Source organism: Rhincodon typus, chromosome 27 (assembly GCF_021869965.1).
Source record: "Rhincodon typus isolate 14 chromosome 27, sRhiTyp1.1, whole genome shotgun sequence".
Taxonomy (NCBI): domain Eukaryota; kingdom Metazoa; phylum Chordata; class Chondrichthyes; order Orectolobiformes; family Rhincodontidae; genus Rhincodon; species Rhincodon typus.
This window is the reverse complement of record NC_063358.1, coordinates 44,245,305-44,262,407: the sequence shown is the minus strand read 5'-3', so window position 1 is coordinate 44,262,407 and position 17,103 is coordinate 44,245,305. Positions and strand designations below refer to the sequence as shown.

The window sequence follows — 17,103 nt, the reverse complement described above, 5'->3', positions numbered from 1 at the left end:
CCCTAACTCCCCACCTACACTCACCTTTACTGGCTCCATCCCCGCCTGTTCGACCTGTTTGTTTCCTCTCCACCTATCCTCTCCTCTATCCATCTTCTATCCGCCTCCCACTCTCGCCCTATTTATTTCAGAACTCCCTTCCCCTCCCCCTTTTCTGATGAAGGGTCTCGGCCCGAAACGTCAGCCTTTCTGCTCCTATGATGCTGCTTGGCCTGCTGTGTTCATCCAGCCCTGCACCTTGTTGTCTTAGTTTGATTTGGTGTCATGTTCGGTGCCACATTGTGGTGCAAAGGGTCGATTTCTGTGCTGTATTGTTCTATGTTCTATATATTCAACATCACCTCCTTGCACCATGACTCTATTAATAAAGCTGAAAACACAATATATCTTTTAACTGCATTCTCCAACTATCATGCCACCTTCAATAATCTCAGCACATATACACCCTCTGTTCCTGCCCTGCTCTTTAGAATTGTACTTCCTATTTTGTATTGTCTTTGAATGTTCTTCCAACCAACGTGCATTATCTCACATTTTTCTGCACTGAACCTCAACTTTTCATTGTACTCCTGTGCTTCTGTACTTGATTACCCGTGACAATAAAGGACATTCTATATTCTAAAAGACTTTCACATGTCAGATGTGGATTTACTGTGGCCATAGAAGACAGAGGATAGTTGTAGAGGCGTATTTTTTTCTGACTGTAGGTCTGTTAGCAGTGGGGTTCCACAAGGATCAGTGCTGGGACTTCTTTTTGTTTGCAATATATATGAATGATTTGGATGAAAATGCAGGAGGTCTGATTAGCAAGTTTGCCGCTGACATGAAACTTGGTGGAGACGTGAATAATGAGGAAGGTTGTCAAAGGATGCAGCAGGATATAGATCAGTTGAAAAATTGGGCAGAGAAATGGCAGATGGAGTTTAATCCTGACAAGTGAGATGATGCATTTTGGGAGGTGAAATGCAAGAGGGAAGTACACTGTAAATGGCTGGACACTGAGGAGCATTAAGATACAAAGGGATCTTGAAATGCAAGCCCATGGCTCCCTGAAAGAAGGCGAATGACATGGTTGCCTTGTAAAAGTCACAGTATCAGTTGTAGAAAACTTTAGATAGGTCCCACATTTGGAATTGTGTTTGCAGTTCTGGTCACCACACTACAGGAGGGATGTGGAGGCTTTGAAGAGAGCGCAAAAGAGATTAACTAGGATGTTGCCTGGTTTTGAGTGCACTGTTCTATGGTTTCTATGTTCATACATCTCAATGTCTCTGTATCTTAATGTCTCTGTATCTTAATGTCTACAGAGTCAGTTTGGGTTGAGGCCCGGAACAAGAAAGGAGCAGTCACTTTGTTGGGGTTTTTTTACAGACCCCCTAATAGTTGCAGAGAAGTGGAGGAGCGGATTGGGAGGCAGATACTGGAAAGGTGCAGAAGTCACAGGGTTGTAGTCATGGCTGACTTCAACTTCCCAAATATTGATTGGAAACATTTTAGTTGTAATAGTTTAGATGGAGAGGATTTTGTCCAGTGCGTTCAGGAAGGATTCCTGACACAGTATGTAGATAGACCAACACGATAGACCACTTTGGATTTGGTGCTTGGCAATGAACCAGGCCAAGTGTTGGTAGGAGAGCATTTTGGTGGTAGCGATCATAACTCTGTTACTTTTACAATAGTCATGGAAAAGGATAGGTACATACAGAGGGTAAAGTTTATAATTGGGGAAGGGTAATTACAACTCTGTTAGGCAAGAACTGGGTAACATAAAATGGGAACAAATGCTGTCAGGGAAGAGCACTGTTGAAACGTGGAGATTGTTTAAGGAATGCATACTGCGTGTGCTCGATATGTTTGTCCCTAGCAGGCAGGGAGAATGCGGTCGAGTGAGGGAGCCTTGGTTCTCAAGAGAGGTTGAACGACTGGTTAAGAGGAAGAAGGATGCTTATGTAAGGTTTAGGAGACAAGGAATGGAAAAGGCTCCAGAGGGATACAAGTTATCCAGGAAATAGCTGAAGAAAGGGCTTAGGAGAGCTATAAGGGGGCATGAGAAAACCTTGGCAGATAGGATCAAGGAAAACTCCAAGGCTTTTTACACATATGTGAGGAATAAGAGAATGACCAGAGAAGGGGTAGGGCCAATCAAGGATTGTAAAGGGAATTTGTGCACAGAGCATAAAAAGATAGGAGAGGTGCTTAATGAATACTTTTCTTTGGTATTCACAACTGAGAGGGACCTAGTTGTAGAGGAGGACAGTGTGAAACAGGCTAGTAGGTTAGAGGAGGTTGCCGTTAGTAAGGAAGATGTGCTAGGAATTTTGAGGAAGTTGAAGATAGATAAGTCCCCCGGGCCTGATGAGATTTATCCAAGGATTCTATGGGAAGCGAGGGAAGAGATCGCAGGGCCTTTGGTGATGATCTTTTCGTCCTCACTGTCCACGGGTATAGTGCCGGAAGATTGCAGAGAGGCAAATGTCATTCCCTTGTTCAAAAAGGGGAATAAGGATAACCCCGGAAATTACAGGCCAGTTGGTCTTACGTCAGTGGTGGGCAAATTATTGGAAAGGGCTCTGAGAGATAGGATTTATGATTACCTGGAAAGGCACAATTTGATTCGTGATAGTCAGCATGGATTTGTGAGGGGTAGATCATGCCTCACAAACCTGATTGAATTCTTTGAAGAGGTGATCAAACACGTGGATGAAGGTAGAGCAGTGGATGTGGTATACATGGATTTAAGTAAGGCGTTTGATAAGGTTCCCCATGGTCGGCTCATGCAGAAGGTATGATATGGGATAGGGGGAAATGTGGCAGATTGGATTCAGAATTGGCTAACCCTTAGAAGACAAAGGCTGGTAGTGGATGGAAAATATTCAACATGATGCTCAGTTACGAGGGGTGTACCACTTTGATTTGTGATTTTTGTAAATGATTTGGATGAAGGAGTGGAAGGGTGGATTAGTAAGGGCAAGGACAATACGAAGGTGGGTCACATTGTGGATAGTGCGGAGGGCTGTTCTAGGTTACAAAGGGACATTGATAGAATGCAGAGCTAGGCTGAGAAGTGGCAGATGGAGTTTAACCCTGAAAAGTGTGAGGTGATTCATTTTGGAAGGAAAAACTTCAAAGCAGAATACAGGGTTAACAAAGATTCTTGGCAGTGTGGAGGAGCAGAGGGATCTTGGGTTCATGTCTACAGTTCCCTGAAAGCTGCCACCCAGGTGGATAGAGTTGTTAAGAAGGCGTATGGTGTGTTAGCTTTCATTAATAGAGGGATTGAGTTCAAGAGCCGTGAAGTTATGCTCCAGCTATACAAAAGCCTGGTTCGACCACATCTGGAGTATTGTGTCCAGTTCTGGTCGCCTCATTACAGGAAAGATGTGGAAGCGTTGGAAAAGGTGCAGAGGAGATTTACCAGGATGTTGCCTGGAATGGAGGGAAGGTCTTACGATGAAAGGTTGAGAGAGCTAGGGCTTTTCTCTTTAGAACGACCAAGGATGAGAGGTGACTTGATAGAGGTGTACAAAATGATCAGAGATATAGATAGAGTATACAGCCAGAGACTTTTTCCTAGGGTGGAGATAGCTATTACGAGGGGACATAGTTTTAAAGTGAGTGGAGGCAGATATAGGGGAGACATCAGAGGTAGGTTCTTTACTCAAGAGTGGTTGGGGCATGGAATGCATTGCTGGAGAGGGTAGTGGAGTCGGCCTCATTAGGGGCATTTAAGCGGCAATTAGATAGGCATATGGCATAGTATAAAGTAGGGGTGGAGGTTAGATAGACCTTAGGATTAGGGTAAAAGTTCGGCACAACATCATGGGCCGAAGGGCCTGTACTGTGCTGTACTGTTCTATGTTCTATGTTCAATCGTGTCCCCTTTCAATTTCTTCTACTCTAAGGAAAATAAACGCAGTCTTTCCAATCTCTCTTCACAACTGAAACTCTCCAGCCCAAGCAACATCCTGGTAAATCTCCTCTGCACCCTTTCCAGTGCTGTTATATCTCTGTTACTTATATAGAATCCAGGACTGTACACAATACTCTAGCTGCAACCTAACCAATGTTTCAAACTGTTCCGGCATAACTTCCCTGCTGAAACTCTAGTCCTTGACTAATAAATGCAAATATACCATATGCCTTCTTAACCACTTAACCTATTTGTCCTGATATGTGAAGAGACTGGTGTACCTGCACACCAAGATTTCCTATGATCTTTGGTACTTCCCAGGGTCCTACTATTCAGCTTTTTCTTTATTCATTCTTGGGAGCTCAGCATCATTGCCTGGACCAATCTGGATGACAGAGGGCGCTTCTGAGAAGGATCCTGGGAGGAGTCAGCTCAATCACCAGCGATTTCCCAGGAACAAACAAAAGGGAGGCAAAGCTATAGTGGAGTGACCATATTTGCTTTGTGGGTGAATTGCTGCACTAGGTTTGAGTTTTAGTGACTGCACTAGGTTTTGTTAAGGAGGGTGATCAGCAAAGGGGTAGGGGTAGGGGTAGGTGTAGGGGTAGGGGTAACGTAGGTTCTGTTCTTTGCCTAAGTGTAAAGAGGTAGAAGTGGCAGTTAGGGCAGTGGTGTGCTCCTCCTGTCAGATGTGGGAGATCAAGGATTCAGTTCAGTTTAAGAGGAGGTGATAGCCTAGTGGTATTATTGCTGGACTGTTAATCCAGAGACCCAGATAATGTTCTGGGGACCTGGGTTTGAATCCTGCCACAGCAGATGGTGGAACTTGAATTCAACAAAATATCTGGAATTAAGAATCTAATGATGACTGTGAATCCATTGTTGATTGTTGGGAAAAACCCATCTGGTTCATTAATGTCCTTTAGGGAGGGAAACTGCCATCCTTACCTGGTCTGGCCTACATTAGACTCCAGACCCATACAATGTACGTGACTCTGAACTGCCCTCTGGGCAATTAGGGATGGGCAACAAATGCCGCCTGGCCAGCGAACCCTCGTCCCATTAATGAATAAAAAGTCTGGTGTCCCTGCCAGCCATGTCTGAAGTGTGACCAGCTGCAGCTACTCACAGACTACATTGTTCAGTAGAGAGGTAGTTGGTCACACTGAGGACCATACAGGGAGCAGAGTGTGACCGATACTAAGTGACCGTGAAGAGAGCTAGGCAGGTAGTGCAGGAGTCTCCTGTGACTATTCCCCTCCAACAGGTATGCTGCTTTGGATACAGTTGGCGGCAGGGCGGGGTGTGGTGGTGCCATAACTGGTTCTGCTGTAGAGCAGGGTCTTGTAAAATCCAAGTGAGTGTTAGTAGTAGGAGACTCATTAGTCAGGGGCACAGACAGGTGTTTCTTTGGCCACAATCAAGACTCCAGGATTGTGTTATCTCCTTGGTGCCAGGTCAAGGACATCTCTGAGCAGTTGCATGAATTTCTTAAGGGGGAGTGTGTGCAACCAGAGGCTGTTGTACATATTGGGAACAATGACATAGGTAGGAAACTGGATGAAGTCCTGAAGAGTGATTATTGGGAATTAGGCAAAAGACTAAAATGGAGGCCCTCAAGGGTAGTAACTTCTGGACTACTTCTGGTGCCACATCCTATTAAGGGTAGGAATAGAAGGATTTGGCAGATGGATGCATTGCTTGTGAGCTGGTGCAGGGGGCAGCAATTCAGATTCTTGGATCTTTAGGATTTCTTCTGGGGCAGAGGTAATCTGTACAAGAGGGAATTACAGAGCGAACATCCTGGCTGGGAGATTTGTTAGAGACGTTCAGGAGGGTTTAAACTAGTCTGGCAGGGCTGTGGGATCCAAAGCAGTAGGGAGACTAAAAAGAAAGTTGAGGACAGTACAGAGGTTAATGAGACCAAGTTAAATAGTAAAGGTAATGTTGGTAATCCCAGTATAGACAGGTCAGGCAAGAGCACAACAAGAAGCAAGGTAAGTCTGGGTTAGACTATTTATTTAAATAAAGAGGCCTGACAAGCAAGGCAAATGAACTCGGGCATGGATGGGTACCTGGGACTGGGATGTTACTTGAATTCAACAAAATATCTGGAATTAAGAATCTAATGATGACTGTGAATCCATTGTTGATTATTGGGAAAAACCCATCTGGTTCATTAATGTCCTTTAGGGAGGGAAACTGCCACCCTTACCTGGTCTGGCCTACATTAGACTCCAGACCCATACAATGTACCCATACAATTGCCCTCTGGGCAATTAGGGATGGGCAACAAATGCCGCCTGGCCAGCGAACCCTCGAAACATGGCTGAGGGAGAGACAGGGCTGGCAGCTCAATGTAGTGGGGTACAGATGCTGTAGGGAGGATTGAAGGGGAGGTGAGAGAGAGGGGAAGTTGCATTTTTCATCAGGGTAAACATCACAACAGTACTGAGAGGATATTGTTTAGGGTTCATTTACTGAGTCTATATGGGTAGAACTGAGAAATAAAAAGGGGAGATCACTTTGATACCATTGTACTATAGGCTCTCAAATAATCAGTGGGAGATTGAGAACTGAATATGTGAGGAGATCACAGATAACTGCAAGAATAATAGGGTTGTAATGGTAGGGGATTTTAACTTTCCTAACATCGACTGGGACTGCACTAAGACTAGGTGCAGTCCTAGTGCAGCCCTAGTGTTAAGGGCTTGGATGGAGAGAAATTTGTCATGTGTGTGTTCAGGAAGAATTTCTCATGCAGTTTGTAGATGGCTGTACTAGAGAAGGGGCAAAACTTGACCTCCTCTTATAGAACATAGAACATAGAACATTACAGCGCAGTACAGGCCCTTCGGCCCTCAATGTTGCGCCGACCTGTGAAACCAATCTGAAGCCCATCTAACCTAAACTATTCCATTATCATCCATATGTTTATCTAATGACCATTTAAATGCCCTTAAAGTTGGCGAGTCTACTATTTTTGCAGGCAGGGCATTCCACGCCCTTACTGCTCTCTGAGTAAAGAACCTACCTCTGACATCTGTCCTATATCTATCACCCCTCAATTTAAAGCTATGTCTCCTCGTGCTAGCCATCACCATCTGAGGAAAAAGGCTCCCACTGTCTGCCCTATCTAATCCTCTGATCATCTTGTATGTCTCTATCAAGTCACCTCTTAACCTCTTATCTCTCTAACGAAAACAGCCTCAAGACCCTCAGCCTTTCCTCATATGACCTTCCCACCATACCAGGCAACATCCTGGTAAATCTCCTCTGCACCCTTTCCAATGCTTCCACATCCTTCCTAGAATGCAGTGACCAGAACTGTACGCAATACTCCAAGTGCGGCCGCACCAGAGTTTTGTACAGCTGCAACATGACCTCATGGCTCTGAAACTCAATCCCTCTACCAATAAAACCTAACATACTGTACGCCTTCTTAACAACGCTATCAACCTGGGTGGCAACTTTGAGTGATCTATGCACATGGACACCGAGATCTTTCTGCTCATCCACACTACCAAGAATCTTACCATTAGCCCAGTACTCTGTATTCTTGTTACACCTTCCAAAGTGAATCACCTCACACTTTTCCGCATTAAACTCCATTTGCCACCTCTCAGCCCAGCTCTGCAGCTTATCTATGTCCCTCTGTAACCTGCAACATCCTTCCGCACTATCCACAACTCCACCAACTTTGGTGTCATCCGCAAATTTACTAACCCATCCTTCTACGCCCTCATCCAGGTCATTTATAAAAATGACAAACAGCAGTGGCCCCAAAACAGATCCTTGAGGTACACCACTAGTAACTGACCTCCAGGATGAACATTTCCCATCAACCACCACTCTCTGTCTTCTTACAGCTAGCCAATTTCTGATCCAAACCGCTAAATCACCCTCAATCCCATGCCTCTGTATTTTCTGCAATTGCCTACCATGGGGAAATCCATATACACCACATCAACCGCTTTACCCTCATCCACCTGTTTGGTCACCTTCTCAAAGAACTCAATAGGTTTGTGAGGCACGAACTACCCTTCACAAAACCGCGTTGACGATCCCTAATCAAATTCTTCCTTTCTAGATGATTATAAATCCTATCTCTTATAATCCTTTCCAACACTTTACCCACAACCGAAGTAAGGCTCACTGGTCTATAATTACCAGGGTTGTCTCTACTCCCCTTCTTGAACAAGGGGACAACATTTGCTAGTCTCCAGTCTTCTGGCACTATTCCTCTTGGGAAATAAGGCAGAGCAAGTGATGGAAATACTAGCTGGGGAGCACTTTGGGACCAGTTTTATTGGGACATTAGTTTTAAAAAACTATGAGAAAGGATAGCTCTGATCCACAACTTAAAGTTCTAAATTGGGGCAAGGCCAACTTTGATGGTCTTGAACAGGAATTTTCAAAAGTTGACTAGGGGAGGCTGTTTGCAGGCAAAGGGATGTCTGGTAAGTGGGATACTTTCAAAAGTGAGCTAATGTGGGTTCAGGGCCAGTATGTTACAGTGAAAGGTCAGGCTGGCAGGAGCAGGGAATCCTGGGTGACTAGAGTTTTTGAGGCCCTACTCTTGAAAAAGGAAATATGACATGTATAGGCAGCAGGGATCAAGTGAATTCGTTCAGGAGTATAGTGGGTGTCAGGGTACACTTAAGAAAGAAATCAGGATGGCTAAAATGGGACATAGGATGCCATTGGGAGATAAGGTAAAGGATAATCCAAAGAGATTCTACAAGTACATGAAGGGCAAAAGAGTAACGAGAGAATAGGGACTCTTAAAGATCAACAAGGTCATTTAAGTACGGAGCCAGAAGAGATGGGTGAAATCCTAAATGAATATTTCTGGTCAGTATTTACCTTCGAGAAAGATATGGGTACTAGGAAACTTGGGGAAATAAATAGTGATATCTTGAAGAGTTCCACAATGCAGAACAGGAGATGTTGGAAGTCTTAAAATGCATTAAGGTAGATAAGTCCCCAGAACGTGATGGAGTGTATCCCAGGACTTTGTAGGAGGCTAGGGAGGAAATTGCAGCCCCCCCAGGGAGATATTTGTATCATCGACAGCCAAAGGTAAAGCGCCTAAAGTTTGGAGGGTAACTAATTTTGTGCCATTATTTAAGAAAGTCTGCAGGGAAATGCCTGGGAATTATGACTGGTGGGCCTAAAGTCTGTGGTGGGAAAGTTTTTAAAGGGGATACTGAAACAGAATCTAAGGGCATTTGGAGAGGTAAGGTCTCATTTGGGATAGTCAGCATGGTTTTGTGCATGGGAAATCATTGTTGATCATTGAGCTCAATACCGTAATACCGCCCTCCCCAGAAATTACCCACCCCCCCCATCCATATCCCTTGATCTCGTTAGCCACAAGAGCTATATCTATCTTCTTCTTGAAAACATATAATATTTTTGGCCTCGCCACTTTCTTTGGAAGTGAGTTTCACAGGCTCACCATTCTGTTCGCATTGCAGTACCAGAAGGTTTACCCCTTATCCTTAAGTTGTGACTCCTGGTTCTGGACTCCCCCCCCATGATAGGGAATCTTCTTGAATCTAGCATGTCTTGTCCTGTTAGAATTTTAAAAGTTTTTGTGAGATCCCCCTTCATTCTTCTAAACTCCAGTGACTCAATCCAGTGACTTAACTGACTCAATCTCTCCTCATACATCAGTCCTGCCGTCCCAGGAATCAATATGGTAAACCTTCTTGTACTCCTTCTATAGCAAGAACATGCTTCCTCAGACAAGGAGACTGAAACTGCACACGGTATTAAAGGTGTTGCCTCAGCAACGCCCTGTTCAGATGATGTAAGATGTCCTTCTTCCTGTACTCAAATCCTCTCACTACGAGACACAGTTTACCTTCTTTATTGCCTGCTGCACCTGTGCTTACTTTCAATGTCTGGTGCAAGATGGACAGCCAGGTCTCATTGAACATTCTTCTCTCTCAATTTATTTAATTCAAATAATAATTTGGCTTTCTGCTTTTGCTACTGAAGTAGATAATCGCACATTTATCCACAATATTAGTATATTGTGCTATGTTTGTCCATTCACTCAGCCTGTACAAATCACACTGACATGTCTGCATCCTCCTTACAGCTCACCCTAGTGAGGCTTCCCTCCAATCTGTAGGAACTGTTCCAGAGTCAAAAGAATCTTGGAAGATGATCACCAAAGCATTTCTAGGGCCACTTCCTTAAGTACTCTAGGATGTAGATTATCACACTTTGGGGATTTATTAGACTTCAATTCCATCAATTTCTCCAACAGCATTTCTCTACAAACACAAATTTGCTTCAATTCCTCCCTCTCACTAAACCTTTTGTTCCCATCATTTATGGTACGTTTTTCATGTCCTCCTTTGTGAAGACAGAAGCGAAGTATGAATTTAGTTCATTGGCCATTTCTTTGTTCCCCAATATAAATTCCACTGTTTCTAATGATAAGGGACCGACATTAGTTTTCACTAATGTTTTTCTCTTTACATACCGATAGAAACTTTTACAGTCAGTTCTTGTGTTCCCCACAAGCTTACTCTCATACTCTATTTTCCCCTTCTTAATCAATCCCTTGGTCTTCTGTTGCTGACTTCTAAACTGTTCCCAATTCTTTTGATTTTTCTTGCCAATTTGTATGCATTTTTTTTGCATCTAATTTTATCTCTGATTTCCCTCGTATGCCATTGTTTGACCACTGTTCTCTTTGTACTCTTGTGCCAAACAGGAATAACCAACTTTTGTAGTTCACCCATTCACTCTATAAATGTTTGCCATTGCCTATCCACTGTCGTTCCTTTCAGTAACATTTCCAAATCCATCATAGCTTACACACACCTCATATTATCATAGTTTCCCTGATTAGGATTTGGGCCCTAGTCTCAGAGCAAACTATTTCACCCTCCATCTTGATGAGGGAGTCTATTATATTATAGTTGCTCATCTCCAAGGGGCCTCTCACAACTACATTACCAATTATTCCTTTCTCGTTACACAATACCCAGTCTACAATGGCTTGTTCTTTAGTTGGTTCCTCAAAGTATTGGTCCAGAAAACCATCCATATACACTCTAGGAACTCTCTTCACGGTGTTGTGATTAATTTGATTTGCCCAACCTATACGCAGATTAAGTCATCCATAATTATAGACTTTCTTTTACTGCATGCACCTCTAACTTCCCGATTAATGTTATTCCCAATGTCACCAGATGGTCTCCATACCAACTTTACTAATGTTTTTTACCTTTTGGGTATTTCTCAATTCTACCTGCACAGATTCTACATTAGAACATAGAACAGTACAGCATAGGAAAGGTCCTCCAGTCCAACATGTCTGTGCCAACCATAACACCATTCTAAACTAATCCCATCTGCCTACACGTGGTCTGTATCCCTCTGTGCACTGTATATTCACATCCTCTGGCTGTGGTTTATTCGGACTCCAACTATCCACCCTATCCACGCATCTCATAAGTTTATATACTGTCTAGGTCACCCCTCAGCCTCTAACGCTGTAGCAAAACCATTCCAACCTCTCTTCAAAGCTAATATACTCCAATCCAGGCAACATCCTGGTAAACCTCTTTTGCACCCTCTCCAAAACCGCCACATCTTTCCGATAGTGTGGCTCCCTGAACTAAACCCAAAATTCCAAATGTGGCTTAAAGTTTTATACGTCTCTAACATGACTTAGCAACTTTTATACACAATGCCGTGACTGATGAAGAAAAGCATGCTGTAAGCCTTCTTTACGTTATCCGCTTGTGTTGCCAATTTCAGCGAACTCTGAACTTACACCTCAAGATCCCTCTGTATATCGATGCTTTTAAGGGTCCTGTCATTTATGTCGTACTTTCCCCTTGCATTTCACCTCCCAAAATGCATTACCTCACACTTGTCCGGATTAAACCCCATTTGCTGTTTCTCCACCCAACTTTCCAACTGATCTGTACCCAGCTGTATCCTTTGACAACCTTACTCACTATCCACAACTCCATCAATTTATGTCATCTGCAAACTTACTAATCAGTCCACCTACATTTTCATCCAAATTATGTACATATATTACAAACAGAGATTCCAGCTCAGATCCTTGTGAACACCACCAGTCACTGACTTCCAGACAGATAAGTACACGTCAACAACTATGCTCTGTCTTCTATGACCAAGTCAATTTTTTTACCAATCACCATGGATGCTATGTGACTTAATCTTGTGGACCAGCCTATCAGGACAGACCTTGTCAAGTGTTTTAGTAAACTCCGTGTACACAACATCCAATGTCCTACCATCAACCATCTTCATCACTTAGAGTTATACAGCACAGAAATAGACCCTTTTGGTGCAACTGTCTGCGCCGACCAGACATCCCAAACTGATCTAGGTCCCATTTGCCAGCATTTGACCCATATCCCTCTGAATCCTTCCTATTCAAATACCCATCCAGATGTGTTTCGAATGTTGTAATTGCACCTGTGTCCACCACTTCGTCTGGCAGCTCATTCCATACACGCACCACCCTCTGCATGAAAATGTTACCTGTCAGGTCCCTTTTAAATCTTTCCCCTCTCACCTTAAACGTATGCCCTCTATTCACCCTATCCATGCCCCTCATGACCTTATAAACCTCTATAAGGTCACCCCTCAACCTCCAACGCTCCAAGGAAAATTTCCCCAGCCTATTCAGCTTCTCCCTACAACTCAAACCCAGCAAAATCCTTAATTCTTTTCTGCGCCCTCCCAAGTTTAACAATATCCTTTCTATAGAAGGGTGACCAGAATTGTACGCAGTATTCTAAACATGAGCTCAGCAATGAGGTTTTAGACTTGCTCGCCGAGCCGGTATGTCTTTATTGCAGACGTTTCGTCACCCTGCTAGGTAACATTGTCGGTGCACCTCGGGTGAAGTGTTGGTCTTCTGTCCCGCTTGTTATTTATATACCTCAGTTTGCTGGGGTATTGGCATCACTTCTGTTTCTGTTTTTCAATGGTGTGCATATCAGGTCCAGTTCAATATGTTTGTTGATGGAGTTTCGGTTGGAATGCCAGGCCTCCAAGAATTCCCTGGCATGTCTTTGTTTGGCTTGTGCTATTATGGATGCGTTGGCCAGTTGAATTTGTGTTCTTCTTTGTCCATGTGCATTGAGACCAGTAAGAATTGGACACGTCTCTTGGTGGCTAATTGGTTTTCATGTTTTCTTCCAGTTTGGCCTATGTAATGTTTCTCACAGTCCTTGCATTGTATTTTGTACTTTGCATTGTCATGTCGTGGTCTGTTGTGGAGGCAACGGCGGATTGTGCTTTTTGGGTATCCATTCCTTTTAAAGACTCCACATAAGGGCTCCTGTTCTGCTTTGTGCAATTCCTAGTTGCTGTAATGTGTTGTGGCCTGTTTGAATAATGTCCTGATGCAGCTCCGTTTATGGGTGTTGGGGTGGTTGCTGGTGTAATTAAGTATCTGGTCCGTATGTGTGGTCTTTCTGTATACACTAGTCTGGAGTTCCCTGTTGTTCTTGCATTCTACCATTATTAAAGTTTTGGCAAAGTGGGTGAGGTTGTTGATTTTTTCATCGAGCTGGCTTGTTCTCGTTCAGACATTTCATCACCATGCTAGTTGACATCATTAGTGGAGCCTCCAATGAAGTGAGGCTACTCCCGCTTGGTCTTATACTGTCTGGTCCATTGTGGTGAATAGTGTCATTTCCAGTTTTGATCTGTATGGGTTTGTATATGGGGTCCAATTCTATATGTTTGTTGATTGCATTATGGGCGGAGAACGGGTGTTTAACTGGGACAAGGTAACCATAGTAGCCCAAACCAAACATAGATACGCACGGGAAATCCTAGAGGCATGGTTCTCCACCCGTAATGCAATCAACAAACATATTGAATTGGACCCCATATACAAACCCATACAGATCAAAACCGGAAATGACACTACTCACCATACCGGACCATTACATAGTATAAATTCCAAGCGGAGTAGAATAACATCGCTTCATCAGAGGCTCCACTGATAATGTCACCTCGCATGGTGACAAAACGTCTGAACGAGAACAAGCCAGCTTGGCGAACAAGTCAACAACCTCATTCTACCATTATGTCTAGGAAGGGTAGTCGGTCATTGTTCTCCTCTTCTTTTGTGAATTTTATTTCAGTGAGAATGTTGTTCATGTGTCGTTGGGTTTCTTCTTCTGTGCGTTTGATAATCACGAAGGTGTTATTTGCTAAGCAGACCCAGACTTTGGGTTGTACAGGGGGAGCGCTGTTCATTCTAACCTTTGCATTACCACTTTTGCAATCAGTCCTGGTATCAGGGATCCCATTGGTGTTCCATTGATTTGTTTGAATATACGGCCATTGAAGATGAAGTGGGTTGTGAGGCACAGATCCAGCAGTTTCATGGTGCTGTCCTTGTCGACGCTGTTGGTGTTGCGGAGTGCCTGCCTTCCTGATTCCTGATAAATAAGCAGGACTTCACTGGAGTCGCATTGACCATGTTACCTAGCAGGGAGTCGAAATGTCTGCAATCAAACACACCTGCTCAGCGAGCAAGTCTACAACGTCATCCACAACCCGAGCTACATATCTTCCCAAAAACTATGACCTCACCAATGTCCTGTACAGCCGCAGCATGATATCCCAACCCTATACTCAATGTTCTGACCAATGAAGGTAAGCGTGCCAAAAGCCACCTTCATGCTGCCCACCTGTGACTCCACTTTCAATGAACCATGCACCTGTATCGCTTTCTGTTCAGCAACATTCCCTGCAGCCCTATCATTAGCTGTGCAAGTCCTGCCTTGGTTTGCCTTACCAAGACACAACATCTCACATTTATCAAAATTTCCTCAAAAAATTCAATCAAGTATGTCAGACAAGACCTCTTCCACCATGCTGAGTGTCCCTAATAAATCTATTCTTTTCCAAATGGGAGTAAATCCTGTCCAATCATCTCCAATATTTTCCCTACCACTGAGGTAAGGCTCACCAACCTATAATTTCGTGAATTATAAGTCACATCAAAAGTGCCAATTAACTGTCTCTTGAACATTCCTGGAATTCATTCATTCATTATTTTTGTTACTTTCTTGTGCTTTAAGCTAATCTGTACCTGCATATGGAAATGCTGATTTTGAGTACCTTAGGCTCAGGAGTCTATGCATATCTCCCTGAGGCTATTTGCTCAATATCTTCTACGGTTCTTCAACTCCCTTACATAGACAGTTCTCTCTTGCCATGTCTAAGGCCTCTCCAAGGTTTTCTTGTTTATGGATGTCAACCATGAGATCTGTTGCACCAACATAACTTGTATGAATCTCATTATAGCATACCTTTTCCAAACCCCCTCCTGCCAGATGACTGATACAATGTTTTTATCTTAATTCTGCCTGTCTTTAATACATTGAGTGAAATAATGCCTATTTCCAGTTTCTGGAACATGTTGAAATCTGCCAAACATTGACACCACTGTTTATGTCAGTTTTGATTATCTCATTTGTTTCATGAAGGCTGAAGGAAATTATGTGTTTCTCGGATGATTTCCAGTGCACCAGAAATCTGATTCAAAAGAGTCTCCCCCTCCAAGGACAGAACATGTCAAAACTGGGAGGTTGAACATTTGAAAGAAAAATGCTGCATATTCTGGAAAAGTGAAATGAAAACAGAAGTAGTGGAGAAATTGAGAAGCCCTGGCATCATCTATGAAGACAGAAATTCAGTTAACTTTTTGAGTCCAGTCTGACTCCTTAGAACAGTTTCACATCACAGATGCTACCAGACCCATTGGGTTTTTCTAGCACGTTCTGTTTTACTATTGTTCATGAGACATCACAGCACAATATCCCATGATTTAAACATTTATTTAGTGATCCTCAAACTAAACCATTTATACTATTTGGTTAATGCATCGTGTATTGTTCCATGGAAGCATGTGTTTTCCAAAATATATCAAAGTCTGACTATGTCTCAAAGACATTTAATACAGTATCTATCTTGTAAATCTCATCCAAGTAGGTCCAACACATGATTAGTATCTAACTTACAAGCTTCTATTAGGAAGTGACAATGTCAAGTCAAAACCTCATTCATAGAAACAAAAACAGAAATTGCTGGAAAAGCTCAGCAGGTCCAGCAGCATCTGTGGAGAGAAATCAAAGTCAACGTTTTGGGGCGAGTGCCCCTGCATCAGACTGATGGTAGCTGGGAAAATTTTGGTTTATATGCAGAAGATAGGGTGGGGGGAGGGAGTAAGGGTCATTTCACCCAAAACGTTAACTCTGATTTCTCTCCACAGGTGCTGCCAGACCTGCTGAGCTCTTCCAGCAATTTCTGCTTTTGTTTCTGATTTACAGCATCCAGAGTTTTTTTTCAGTTTTTCCTCATTCATAGAATGTGTCCCATGTCCACATTTCCACATTATTCCTCACTCGTCACATGTTTCAGAATATTAGAGGGGAACCACGCCCCTAAAATTTGCCTTTGCTCTTTAACGCTTTTCACTATGATGAACAACAAATTAGATTTTATTTTTAATTTTCTTCCCTTAATTTTCAGCCTTTAAGCAACTAGCCATTGCTGGCAGGTTCAGGAACAGCTTCTTTTGCCTTTATCAGACTGTTGAATGGACTCTAGCCTCAAATAATGTAACCTGCAAGTCCATAGGTCTTTTTGATCTGTACATCCTTTGCTTGCTATGATCTGCCTGCACCACTTGTAAACAAAACTTTTCACTGTATTTCAGCACATGTGACAATAAAATCAATCAAACAAACAATATTCTAGAAAGCCAGTGGGTGATAATTAGAACTAAAATCAATTTTTATCTTAGTTTATATTCAAGTAGTGCTTGAATCATGCATTAGTGTTAGTTTGTGATAACAAGGTGTAGAGTTGGATGAACACAGCAGGCCAAGCAGCATCAGAGGAGCAGGAAGGCTGACGTTTTGGGCCTAGACCCTTCTTCAGAAATGGGGGAGGGGAAGGGGATTCTGAAATAAATAGGGAGGGGGGGGGAGGTGGATAGAAGATGGATAGAGGAGAAGATAGGGGGAGAGGAGACAGACAGGTCAAAGAGGCGGGGATGGAGCCAGCAAAGGGGACGCTAGGTGGGGAGGTAGCGAGGAGGGGAGGAGATAGGTCCGTCCAGGGAGGACGGACAGGTAAAGGGGGCGGGATGAGGTTAGTAG

At 43.3% G+C, this 17,103-nt stretch overlaps 1 protein-coding gene across 1 annotated transcript in view; it reads right to left on the bottom strand.

Moving 5' to 3' along the window:
- The window catches only part of LOC109922499 (granulocyte colony-stimulating factor receptor-like), a 214,078-nt gene that overhangs the window by 121,163 nt on the left and 75,812 nt on the right, over positions 1-17,103 (bottom strand). The window lies entirely within an intron of this gene.